Source organism: Diorhabda sublineata, chromosome 7 (assembly GCF_026230105.1).
Source record: "Diorhabda sublineata isolate icDioSubl1.1 chromosome 7, icDioSubl1.1, whole genome shotgun sequence".
Taxonomy (NCBI): domain Eukaryota; kingdom Metazoa; phylum Arthropoda; class Insecta; order Coleoptera; family Chrysomelidae; genus Diorhabda; species Diorhabda sublineata.
This window is the reverse complement of record NC_079480.1, coordinates 23,786,568-23,800,165: the sequence shown is the minus strand read 5'-3', so window position 1 is coordinate 23,800,165 and position 13,598 is coordinate 23,786,568.

The following is a 13,598-nucleotide window of genomic DNA, read 5'->3' as shown; positions in this document are numbered from 1 at the left end:
CAAAATCTTTGAATATATCTAAAAAATAAAAAAAATATTTTAAAATAGAAGAGACTTAGATTCAAGACGATTTAGGAACATAAATATATTAAAATGTCTAAGAAATGAAAAATTAAAGAAATAATTTTTTCGTGTTTCCAAATCGTCTTCATTTTAGGTCTTTTTTGGTTTAAAACTACTTTCGGCCTATTCAAAATCTTTGAATATATCTAAAAAATAAAAAAAAAATATTTTAAAATAGAAGAGACTTAGATTCAAGACGATTTAGAAACATAAATATATTAAAATGTCTAAGAAATGAAAAATTAAAGAAATAATTTTTTTGTGTTTCCAAATCGTCTTGGTTTTAGGTCTTTTTTGGTTTAAAACTACTTTCGGCCTATTCAAAATCTTGGAATATATCTAAAAAATAAAAAAAAATATTTTAAAATAGAAGAGACTTAGATTCAAGACGATTTAGAAACATAAATATATTAAAATGTCTAAGAAATGAAAAATTAAAGAAATAATTTTTTTGTGTTTCCAAATCGTCTTGGTTTTAGGTCTTTTTTGGTTTAAAACTACTTTCGGCCTATTCAAAATCTTTGAATATATCTAAAAAATAAAAAAAAATATTTTAAAATAGAAGAGACTTAGATTCAAGACGATTTAGAAACATAAATATATTAAAATGTCTAAGAAATGAAAAATTAAAGAAATAATTTTTTTGTGTTTCCAAATCGTCTTGGTTTTAGATCTTTTTTGGTTTAAAACTACTTTCGGCCTATTCAAAATCTTTGAATATATCTAAAAAATAAAAAAAAATATTTTAAAATAGAAGAGACTTAGATTCAAGACGATTTAGAAACATAAATATATTAAAATGTCTAAGAAATGAAAAATTAAAGAAATAATTTTTTTGTGTTTCCAAATCGTCTTGGTTTTAGGTCTTTTTTGGTTTAAAACTACTTTCGGCCTATTCAAAATCTTTGAATATATCTAAAAAATAAAAAAAAATATTTTAAAATAGAAGAGACTTAGATTCAAGACGATTTAGAAACATAAATATATTAAAATGTCTAAGAAATGAAAAATTAAAGAAATAATTTTTTTGTGTTTCCAAATCGTCTTGGTTTTAGATCTTTTTTGGTTTAAAACTACTTTCGGCCTATTCAAAATCTTTGAATATATCTAAAAAATAAAAAAAAATATTTTAAAATAGAAGAGACTTAGATTCAAGACGATTTAGAAACATAAATATATTAAAATGTCTAAGAAATGAAAAATTAAAGAAATAATTTTTTTGTGTTTCCAAATCGTCTTGGTTTTAGATCTTTTTTGGTTTAAAACTACTTTCGGCCTATTCAAAATCTTTGAATATATCTAAAAAATAAAAAAAAATATTTTAAAATAGAAGAGACTTAGATTCAAGACGATTTAGAAACATAAATATATTAAAATGTCTAAGAAATGAAAAATTAAAGAAATAATTTTTTTGTGTTTCCAAATCGTCTTGGTTTTAGGTCTTTTTTGGTTTAAAACTACTTTCGGCCTATTCAAAATCTTTGAATATATCTAAAAAATAAAAAAAAATATTTTAAAATAGAAGAGACTTAGATTCAAGACGATTTAGAAACATAAATATATTAAAATGTCTAAGAAATGAAAAATTAAAGAAATAATTTTTTTGTGTTTCCAAATCGTCTTGGTTTTAGGTCTTTTTTGGTTTAAAACTACTTTCGGCCTATTCAAAATCTTTGAATATATCTAAAAAATAAAAAAAAATATTTTAAAATAGAAGAGACTTAGATTCAAGACGATTTAGAAACATAAATATATTAAAATGTCTAAGAAATGAAAAATTAAAGAAATAATTTTTTCGTGTTTCCAAATCGTCTTCATTTTAGGTCTTTTTTGGTTTAAAACTACTTTCGGCCTATTCAAAATCTTTGAATATATCTAAAAAATATTTTAAAATAGAAGAGACTTAGATTCAAGACGATTTAGAAACATAAATATATTAAAATGTCTAAGAAATGAAAAATTAAAGAAATAATTTTTTTGTGTTTCCAAATCGTCTTGGTTTTAGGTCTTTTTTGGTTTAAAACTACTTTCGGCCTATTCAAAATCTTTGAATATATCTAAAAAATAAAAAAAAATATTTTAAAATAGAAGAGACTTAGATTCAAGACGATTTAGAAACATAAATATATTAAAATGTCTAAGAAATGAAAAATTAAAGAAATAATTTTTTTGTGTTTCCAAATCGTCTTGGTTTTGGGTCTTTTTTGGTTTAAAACTACTTTCGGCCTATTCAAAATCTTTGAATATATCTAAAAAATAAAAAAAAATATTTTAAAATAGAAGAGACTTAGATTCAAGACGATTTAGAAACATAAATATATTAAAATGTCTAAGAAATGAAAAATTAAAGAAATAATTTTTTCATGTTTACAAATCGTTTTGATTTTAGGTCTTTTTTGATTTAAAACTACTTTTGGCCTATTCAAAATCTTTGAATATATCTAAAAAATAAAAAAAAATATTTTAAAATAGAAGAGACTTAGATTCAAGACGATTTAGAAACATAAATATATTAAAATGTCTAAGAAATGAAAAATTAAAGAAATAATTTTTTCATGTTTCCAAATCGTTTTGATTTTAGGTCTTTTTTGGTTTAAAACTACTTTCGGGCTATTCAAAATCTTTGAATATATTTAAAAAATAAAAAAAATATTTTAAAACAGCAGAGACTTCGATTCAAGTCGATTCAGAAACATCAACATATCAAAATGACTAAGAAATGAAAAATTAAAGAAATCATTTTTTCATGTTTCCAAATCGTTTTGATTTTAGGTCTTTTTTAATTTAAAACTACTTTCGGGCTATTCAAAATCTTTGAATGTATTTAAAAATAAAAAAAATATTTTAAAACAGAAGAGACTTCGATTCAAGACGATTTAGAAACATAAACATATCAAAATGACTAAGAAATGAAAAATTAAAGAAATAATTTTTTCGTGTTTCCAAATCGTCTTGATTTTAGGTCTTTTTTGATTTAAAACTACTTTCGGGCTATTCAAAATCTTTGAATATATCTAAAAAATAAAAAAAAATATTTTAAAATAGAAGAGACTTAGATTCAAGACGATTTAGAAACATAAATATATTAAAATGTCTAAGAAATGAAAAATTAAAGAAATAATTTTTTCGTGTTTCCAAATCGTCTTGGTTTTAGGTCTTTTTTGGTTTAAAACTACTTTCGGCCTATTCAAAATCTTTGAATATATCTAAAAAATAAAAAAAAATATTTTAAAATAGAAGAGACTTAGATTCAAGACGATTTAGAAACATAAATATATTAAAATGTCTAAGAAATGAAAAATTAAAGAAATAATTTTTTTGTGTTTCCAAATCGTCTTGGTTTTAGGTCTTTTTTGGTTTAAAACTACTTTCGGCCTATTCAAAATCTTTGAATATATCTAAAAAATAAAAAAAAATATTTTAAAATAGAAGAGACTTAGATTCAAGACGATTTAGAAACATAAACATATCAAAATGACTAAGAAATGAAAAATTAAAGAAATAATTTTTTCGTGTTTCCAAATCGTCTTGGTTTTAGGTCTTTTTTGGTTTAAAACTACTTTCGGCCTATTCAAAATCTTTGAATATATCTAAAAAATAAAAAAAAATATTTTAAAATAGAAGAGACTTAGATTCAAGACGATTTAGAAACATAAATATATTAAAATGTCTAAGAAATGAAAAATTAAAGAAATAATTTTTTTGTGTTTCCAAATCGTCTTGGTTTTAGGTCTTTTTTGGTTTAAAACTACTTTCGGCCTATTCAAAATCTTTGAATATATCTAAAAAATAAAAAAAAATATTTTAAAATAGAAGAGACTTAGATTCAAGACGATTTAGAAACATAAATATATTAAAATGTCTAAGAAATGAAAAATTAAAGAAATAATTTTTTCGTGTTTCCAAATCGTCTTCATTTTAGGTCTTTTTTGGTTTAAAACTACTTTCGGCCTATTCAAAATCTTTGAATATATCTAAAAAATAAAAAAAAAATATTTTAAAATAGAAGAGACTTAGATTCAAGACGATTTAGAAACATAAATATATTAAAATGTCTAAGAAATGAAAAATTAAAGAAATAATTTTTTTGTGTTTCCAAATCGTCTTGGTTTTAGGTCTTTTTTGGTTTAAAACTACTTTCGGCCTATTCAAAATCTTTGAATATATCTAAAAAATAAAAAAAAATATTTTAAAATAGAAGAGACTTAGATTCAAGACGATTTAGAAACATAAATATATTAAAATGTCTAAGAAATGAAAAATTAAAGAAATAATTTTTTTGTGTTTCCAAATCGTCTTGGTTTTGGGTCTTTTTTGGTTTAAAACTACTTTCGGCCTATTCAAAATCTTTGAATATATCTAAAAAATAAAAAAAAATATTTTAAAATAGAAGAGACTTAGATTCAAGACGATTTAGAAACATAAATATATTAAAATGTCTAAGAAATGAAAAATTAAAGAAATAATTTTTTCATGTTTACAAATCGTTTTGATTTTAGGTCTTTTTTGATTTAAAACTACTTTTGGCCTATTCAAAATCTTTGAATATATCTAAAAAATAAAAAAAAATATTTTAAAATAGAAGAGACTTAGATTCAAGACGATTTAGAAACATAAATATATTAAAATGTCTAAGAAATGAAAAATTAAAGAAATAATTTTTTCATGTTTCCAAATCGTTTTGATTTTAGGTCTTTTTTGGTTTAAAACTACTTTCGGGCTATTCAAAATCTTTGAATATATTTAAAAAATAAAAAAAATATTTTAAAACAGCAGAGACTTCGATTCAAGTCGATTCAGAAACATCAACATATCAAAATGACTAAGAAATGAAAAATTAAAGAAATCATTTTTTCATGTTTCCAAATCGTTTTGATTTTAGGTCTTTTTTAATTTAAAACTACTTTCGGGCTATTCAAAATCTTTGAATGTATTTAAAAATAAAAAAAATATTTTAAAACAGAAGAGACTTCGATTCAAGACGATTTAGAAACATAAACATATCAAAATGACTAAGAAATGAAAAATTAAAGAAATAATTTTTTCGTGTTTCCAAATCGTCTTGATTTTAGGTCTTTTTTGATTTAAAACTACTTTCGGGCTATTCAAAATCTTTGAATATATTTAAATATTAAAAAAATATTTTAAAACAGAAGAGACTTCGATTCAAGACGATTTAGAAACATAAACGTATCAAAATGTGTAAGAAATAAAAAATTGAAGAAATAATTTTTCATCACTGGTGTCAAATGCTTAGTCAATTATATCGTTTCTATAATTTTATCATGTAAAACACTATTCAATATTCAATAACTTTCCTAGATTAGATTCGCGCCCGGGTCCTTCAGTTTTAAGGTACAGAGCATTAACACGGACCTATTTTAACATATTTTTGAAATTTATAAACTGAAGTATCTTTTAGAACCACATAAATTTGACTCAAACCTGTCAATATCATTGGTGGCTAAGAATTTTCATTGTTTCTAGTTAAATTATGTTAAAAAACCAACTGAGAATAGATATTTAAAAAGAAAGTGACTTTTCTTTAATACCACCAGAAATTAGAGAAGCTGTTGAAGTTGTTTCGTCGACGTGGATAAAGTATAATATTTTACTCGCGTATACTTATACAGAGTGTCTCAATAACTTTATTAACTGTAAAAGTAAAACGCTCGATTCAATTCGTTAGATTCAAGCTATGCCCTTCAATAGATTAAAATCTAATATTTTAAATTTTTTTTCGAATTATATTCGTTCATCAATTCTTAATATTTATCGCCAAAAATAAAATTTTTCTTCAAATTCTAGTTATTAATATTCTAAATCTCCGAGTGCAGACGGTTGTAAAATTTGGTGGTGGGATATACTAACAGTAATAAACCACTCTCCAACATACAGGTGAAGATAATATAAGTTGGTTAATAAATAAAAATTTCAAATAGAAAATCATTTAGAGCAAAGACTTCGAAGAAAAGAGTTTCCGACAGTAAACAAAGTTTAATTTATTTCGATCAAACATCAAAACAAATCCCAAATCCATTCATTCTTCAGCTGCAGTCATCGACACCTTTCTATCTGAATCATCGAGTTTCTTACAAAACAAAAAACGGAAGCTTAGTACCCTTGTCTGATAAGTGGGTTTCCCGTCCTTAGACCAGCTGTGACGCTATCAGGTGGTCGACGACCAGGTATATCGAGCACGTGGAGGTCTCCCTCTTCGGAATTCTGTACCCACCACGGATAATGATACTGTGACACGCGTTCTAATAGTTTGCCACGTGTTGGTCGAGGGGTAAAATAGAAGCCCCTAAGCGCCGGCTGGCGATGTTGACAAACGTAAAATAATATATTTGATTCAAGGGGAATCACCATTTTATATTGACTACTTTTTGATACTACTATCAAAAGCTATGTTTTATGTAGCGAGTGAATTAACCCCGTACATTACTATTGTTTTAAGTTTTAGTTGATACAAGGTTCATTCAAAAATATAATGTTAACGTTATTTATATAATATCGAGTATAAACATGTGTCAGTCAACAGCACCAGTAAATAATTATAATGTTTTAATGAGTCTTTATGATGAAAATACGTATAAAAGACATCCATATATATTTCCTATTGATAATTTTACCTATAAATCAAGGTGAGGTGTATAAAAGACTGTTTTATTGGAAAGGAAATTACCATGACTATTAATACCTCATGGTACTTGACTAATTTGACATCTGTACCATTTTAGAAGATCAAATATTCATTTTCATTCAAAATTTCTTTATTTCTTTTGATGATTTCAAGCTCTAAATAGTCATTGAACGTTTTGTTATTGTATTTATTCTCATTCTTGTCATTGTCTTCGTCTTCATCGTCTAGTTTATCTTCGTGTGTATCTTCATCCTTTCTAGTTCTCATGATTTCCTTTTTTCTAAACCTTTTATCTGCTTACTACCAAATATAGCTTCAAAGGGGCTTCTGTTGATTCCCATTTCGTATCATTATTCTTTAGTTACCAACTTATCACTGATCTGGTTGGATCTCTCAATAGAGAGTTGACTCTTCGAACGCGTTGGTCGACCATGAACAATTTTAAGACCGGACCAAAGAAGAGCAAGTTCAGAAATAACTGAATTGAGACTTGGAAACTAATCGAAAGCATTATGGTAGAGGAAAATCTTTAAACAGATGACTTCTAATAACTTATTTTTAAGTTTTCAATCTCTCATCACTGTCAGAAACTATGATTTGAAGAAAAACAGTGACAAACTTGGCAACACTGTTGATTTAATACTCGTGCTACTGCAATGGCATATGCACAAACAACGCGTGGTTTAACAAGGGTTTATTTGGGTTGAGAAACGATAATGTGGTTATAACAGATAAAATTCGTTCGAAAATTTATTCACAGCAATATACAGAATGACTTATAGAGTTCTTTATCCGTTTTAAATCATTATAATGTATGGGAAAACACGGAAAGTACTTTTCGTTGAACAAAACTACGGATTAGACGCGAAATATTTGCAATTGCAGAAGTCACAATCGATAATTATTGGAAAAATTTCATTTAATAACTTCATTTATAATGTTTTCAATATTTAACTAAGGCGTAACCGCTACTTTTTGTCAGTTCATATTTGAGTGCTTATTAAACCTGAAGTTAACAGATTTCCTTGTTTGCCCAACGTACTTCCCATTACATTCCCAAATTATTCAAAAAAAGTACCAGGGAATGGAGATTAGCCATTTTATGGTATAATTGGAGGAATCAAATGGTACATGGAGCATAAATTGAATTCTGAAGAATGGTAAATGTCCTTATCTACTATTTTTATGGGATTTTGAATTAAATTTTGAAAATACAGCAAATGAATTGGTTCTGTTTGATTCAAATATAAGAATTGAAATATGGTAAACATTCATATTGCATATAAAATCCTTTTTGGTACTGGTAATAAGCTTCCATTTATAGGTAGTGCTGTTAAACGTGTGTATCATACTGTTGAATGGTCTCAAGAAATATTAGAATGTTATAGTCCAGTAAAAAGTACTTTTAAATGGTCTAGTGTGGTAGTAATATCCTTGTTATGACTTGTATTGATTCAAGTCCACAAATTATTATCTGGATACTCTGCTGTACAACTTTCTGCTGTTCTTATACTAGGTTTGCTACTAGAGTTGTTTACAGAAACTTAAAACATTTATGTTGGCCAGAGAAACATTTCGCAGCTGCTAAAAAAAATCGTGTACGATTGGTGTACAGAAATGGTAAAAAAATAATAATAACGGTGCTTCGAAAGACGTTTACATGATCTTGATAACCGAAAACAACAATCGACTGTATGGGTCCTTCATGAGCTCAATCCAACAAAAGTTGGTTGCACTCGAAGACCTTTGAAGCAGATGGTCGCCTGATAACTGGACATGTTGTCAACTTTCTATTGGAGCAAGGTAGAACGGTCAATTATGAATGGTACACCAGCAATTGTTAGAAAGACCAAAAGGCGAATCATTCTCCACCCCGACAATTCGAGCTGTCGCACATCATTTCAAACAAAAACGTTTTTGTACAGTCAAAACATCGAATTGATGGGTCATCCGCCGTACAGTCTTTGTTTGGTTAGGTTAGGTTTGGCACCCAATGATTCCTTCTCATTCCCGAAGTTCGAAAATAAATTGCGAGCTCAATTCTACACCTAGAGATGCGATTGATACGTTCAAATCACAAAAAATGTTTTGGCATTGGTTCAAACCCAATTATACATATTGGTTTTTATTTGTCTATCTCAAAACTTAAATAGCAATCTTCACAGTTTTTATTGGTTGAACTCCAACGATTTTGCATTTAGAGGCTCAATTTTTTGGTTTATTACAGTTTCTGTATTTGAAAATAGAAGGACTGTTTAATTTTCACTCCTGATCCTATTAGTCCGGGAGCTGGCAGGGATTCCTGTAGCCCTTTATGGGTCGCCACGAAAAAATGAATGATAATCGATTTTTGGGGGTTGTAGGTCGGCACCCTGGTCATTTTTTTTATTAACAATTTAATTGGCCATAATTCATTATCTACAATAGTTACGGGGCTTTTGATGAAACAGTCTAGTTGAAAATATTCTAACGAATATTTCCGTTTTCTAATTTTGAAAAAATATTTATTAGAATCAAAGTTATAGGCAAAGTAGAGTTAAAAACTGCAAAAATACGCAGATTTCTCTTTTAATTAGTCGTATTTCGAGCTGGGCAAATTGAATTGAGACTTTTGAGGATCAATTTCAAAGAAAATACTTTTCTCTTCAAAAATAGCTCTCATACATACATTTCCAAGCATTTAGAACAGTTTTATAGCTCTTGGAAGACAAAATTTTAATAGAAAAATGACATTTTTATTTGTTTATAGGCAATTCGTACAAAGCAGACTGAACATTTTCGAAGAAAAAATTGCGCCATTTTATTCCTCATAGTAAAAGACAACTTTTAAGCCCTCATTTGAAATTCCATTGCAATTGGTTAATAAACTACAGCCGATTTTCAGAACACGGCCGGCTTACAATCGACCGTTTTCTTTGGCAGCCTGTAGCATAAATATTTTACCAAATATCTTGTTAGTTGTTTTTGCATTTTTTAATAACATCTTACACAAATTATTACCACATTTTCTTAACGATTCTCCGGACCAGAAAACATAGATATCAATCATTTTTTCGTGGACACCCATAAAGGACTACGAGAACCCCTGTCAGCGCCCGGACTATATTTGAAACAACTATGATGAGTTTATTTTCTGCTTTAGTGTTTAAATGAAACGTCTTCATTTTTTTACTATTCGCGACAGACAAATTTCAACAATGGCATTTCCAATATGAGAAAAAACTCAATGAATAAGTTCCGTTCTGATGGCAATGGCACGTGTTCGTGAAAAAAAAGGTAACGGCCATAATTCAAACTGATGAAATTGGTGCCACAAAAACTTTTCGGATAATCAAAAAAAAAACAGTGGCGTTGCTAGCGATTGGGGAAATTTACGTTAAAAATAAAATTCGTTACAAAAATATCTTTAAACCGTTGAATCGACCCAAATCAATCACACTCTTCAACCAAGTATTGATCCTTAGTAATCTACGATCATTTTGACATACGGTCAATTTTTAAATCATTAACTCGACTTTTTTCTTTTTGTGATCATATACTTATTGATCTTTCGAAGTCGGTATAAATTTTTAAAGGGTTTTCCTACTTGGGACATAGTTCTTCATTGGAATAAGAAGCATAGTTCGGAAAACCTCTTCTTTAGAGTAGTAAAATAAAACAAAAAACTTTTTTAGACGACGCCATCTGAAAGTTGTTCGTTCTGCATTCATTTACATACCGAAAGTTGCGTTTGAGTGTTCCATGTAGTGAAAGTGACAGTTCCGTACTGCAAAACACTTTCGGGACGTTCTGGAGTAAACAACTTTAACTTCATTAAATGTGACACTTGCCACTTCAATGTTGACAGTTGACAGTTTCACTTCGATGATTTTGGATAACCTTAAATTTTTAATTTTTTGAAATTATTTGTTTTATCCGAAGTTTAGTTTAAATTAATGAATAACAATGAATGAATCTCTTTCCAGCTTGTGATTGAGTTTCTAGACTTTCAATTATAATGTAGAAACATTTTTTCAGTACTCAGATTGTCTCATTTATTCAGCTTGATCTGGAAACATCAAGCTAATAATGTGATGGTACCTCAAGGAGTTATATTTCACTTAATAATGTTGAGATGATTAAATTTATTTTTTTGTGGTGGCCAATTGTCAAATAGAATGTCCAGGTGTATTTTCCCGTAAGGACGCTTCTGCGAATATCGCGTATAAGCAACAGGGGACGGAATCCAATTTGGAAAAACATAATAGGTTAACGGTGTATTGTCGGGACTCCGGATGGATTAAAACATAAACCTTTCTAGCAAAAATGTCGCTTGACGCAGTGATAAAAATAAATCATACTTGTTGAGTGACTTTTATCGTAAATAAAACTTTTACACTAGAAAATGTCATCGCGGTTTCGTGAAAAAAAGAAAATATAAAATACGCAAAAACATATTCTCCTAAATTAGAAACTAATCGAAAACTTCTATGGTTTATCAAAAGTTTTGATGTAACGAAATTTGAAATACAAATAGTTGAGTACATTTACATCACACTATATATTTGTGATGTACGAGGATGATTCCATAAGTACCTGGCCAACAACAAAATGTCGGAAAAAAAATACTTATTCCTCAAAATAGCCATTAACTACAGACATTACCTCTTCATTGTTGGAAAATATTTGACCAATTTTTCAATTCTGGTAACAGAAAATAATCAGCTAAATCTGGTGAATAATTTGCATGAGGTAACAATTCAAACATCAATTCATTAATTTCTTTTTAATGCAGTTTTTGCCTACGCCATGACCTCACCTGTAGATAAAACAGCCTTCGTCTTCTTTGAAGCCGGTTCTTCCTTTCCAGTCCATTGTTTTGATTGTTCTTGTTCCATAGTGAGAAAACACGGCGCCCATCTTACACACAGCTTTCTCATAACCAAATTTTTAGTTAATATGCGATGTATCATACTTTTTCGAATTGACTACTATGTCTTATAGCTCGACGATCATTCAGTACAGCTTCATAGATTTTCTTCAACATTTTTCGCGTCGACCACTGCGATTTTTTACTGTTGATAACGAAGGAGTAGTCCCACCAAAGTAGGATCTAGTTCAGCTTTTCTACTGGTTGGGCTAACGCCTTTTGTATCACAAATTCACAACGTGGTGTCTTCAAACCTTCTTCTATTCCAAGGATTGTTGTGTTTATCATCAAAAGAAATCTGTAAAACTGATCGTTGATACATAATTTTGAAATGTTTTGGGTTCTTTTACTACTAGATTCCTTCAATAAAATCATTCGTTGGTATAAAATGGTTGAACAAGACAAGCAAGACTTCAGAGAAAATGATATTGATCCCGAGAATTCTAAGTGATCTGAAAAGAAATAATGTACAAACAACATTTAGAAAAATCTTTATTTTATGTTATATCTATTTTAAATAACGGTCTATAGTCTATTTTTATGAATGAGTGAGTAATAAAATTCGTAATCCATAGATGGAATATTTCTTTTTCTGCAGGTAGAAAAGTGTAATTTTTTAGAAGATCTTTCGTCATAGATATGAGAAACTCTTATGTAAGAGTTTGAACTTTTAAAAAATACGTTCATAAATAATAATTTCAATATAAAAAATGTTTGAGTTAATCCCTTTATTAAAAATCCAAAATATCTGAAAATATAATTAAATGATTACCACGACTTTTGAGGAACTATCTGGAATGAATTATTGATTATTATTTATATTTGACTAATTACAAATTTTTCCGCTTTTCAAAAGTTTTTACAGATATTTAGGACATTGGAAAAACTGAGGAAAGGTAGTTTCATTGATAAGAATAAGTTTTAGGAATATAAAATAACGTTATTGTAAGATTTAGTCAAAATTCTCGGGATAAACAATTAATCAATGATAAATAAATAAAATGGACTCGTTTTTATGGGGTTACAAAAAGAATAAAATGTAAAAAATGCCTCTAATAACAAGGGATGAAATGATGAAGAGAATAGGGAATTAATTTCGAAATTTATCCATAGAAATACTTCGTAATTTGAGTTTCAATCATCGCTTTCAATCATTCATAGATATTTTTAGAAATCATTTCGAACACATGAAAAATTAGTTATAAATTTTTAAATCCCTCGTAGAACACATCACAACTCTATAATATTGTAATGGGGAAGTCAAATATGCAAAAAAATATAGAGTACTGAATACACCAAAACTCACAATTTACAATACCTGACGCTCGTTTTGATCACCAAGTTATCGTCTTCAGAGATTACCTTCTAGTCTCTGAAGACGATAACTTGGTTATCGAAACGCGCGTCAGACAGTGTAATTGTGAGTATTGGTGTGGAAATAGTGTGTTCCAAAACAATTCCAGAAATTCCAACTTAAAATATAGAGTGTTTCATTTAATTAAATCTAACTTTAATATGGCACAGCATTCTAATCACCCTGTATTATTTACAGTTAATCTACATGTAAATTGTTTTATCTTATTTTAATCGATTAATATTTTTATGTGTGTTTTTTCACTTATTATTTGAATTTTAGGCTGTGGGGAGATTTGAATGAATAAATATTATTTATAATCGAATTTTTAGAATATAAATGAGCAGATTTCTATGATATTTACGTTGCACTTGCGCCGTGTAAATCTTTATTTAACCTAAATAGTGGTTTCCATAACGTTCTCGCAACGCTTCTACCACTTGATGAATTTATAAGGGAAAAGCAACAATCGTAGTTACACACGAAGCATCAAATATAACACAACAGGCCTAAATGCGCGTGGGGCTACGAGTATACGATGGGCGCGCAATAGTAGTTCTATCCATCGGGGCCGGAACGAATGGCGGAGGGTGATTTTTACCCCATCTCATCGCTCTCCGTCTTTC